General features: G+C 36.3%; 1 non-coding gene across 1 annotated transcript; it reads right to left on the bottom strand.

Moving 5' to 3' along the window:
• Nucleotides 1-225: 225 nt before the first annotated feature.
• trnat-ugu (transfer RNA threonine (anticodon UGU)) lies at nucleotides 226-299 on the bottom strand. The gene has a single exon. It is a non-coding gene; the product is annotated as a tRNA-Thr (tRNA).
• Nucleotides 300-705: the final 406 nt, after the last annotated feature.

The raw sequence follows: 705 nt of genomic DNA, 5'->3' as shown, positions 1-705 counted from the left end.
AATGCAACTGTGAACAAATTTGTATCAAAGAAGTTGCCTTTGAAATATCAGCACCGAATTTCTGTACGAGGAGGAAGAGCCATTCCAAACTCACATCCTTCACAAAGGCTGTTTTCTCCTGTAAATGAAATTCATCATGCAATTTGAATTCTCAGTTGAAGTTCACAAGACACAGACACAAATGTTGATACGGAAACTTCTCAAGCACATTGCAAATATGAAATAAAGCTCCGCTGGGAATCGAACCCAGGATCTCCTGTTTACAAAACAGGTGCTTTAACCAACTAAGCTACAGAGCCAGATCACAAGTGCTGCTGTAATTGAAATCTGAGGTGGTTACTATTTATTCTCATCCCACTTCTCCACAGGTCACAACAAAAATTTTAACTTTTCCCACTTACTGATACAGTCAATCATATGCTCTATTTTTCCCAGAATAGAAGACACTTAATGAACAACAAAATTATCAGTTTCTTATAGAACAAGTTTTATCTAATCATGAAGTAAAGCATAAACACACAGGTGGACATTTTAAAAGTTCCCTTTTTACCTTAACCAACATTTAAAGTCCCTTTCTTACCTCAGCTGAACACACGCACACACACATACTGAAAAAAAAGGGATTTTTCTATACAATTCAGGGCTCTGTTAAAGACAAAAAAAAACACTTGGACTGATTACTTGCTCATTTCTGAAGAAAACAGC

Source organism: Heterodontus francisci, chromosome 35, assembly GCF_036365525.1.
Source record: "Heterodontus francisci isolate sHetFra1 chromosome 35, sHetFra1.hap1, whole genome shotgun sequence".
Classification (NCBI taxonomy): Eukaryota; Metazoa; Chordata; class Chondrichthyes; order Heterodontiformes; family Heterodontidae; genus Heterodontus; species Heterodontus francisci.
This window is presented reverse-complemented; position numbering and strand designations above follow the sequence as displayed.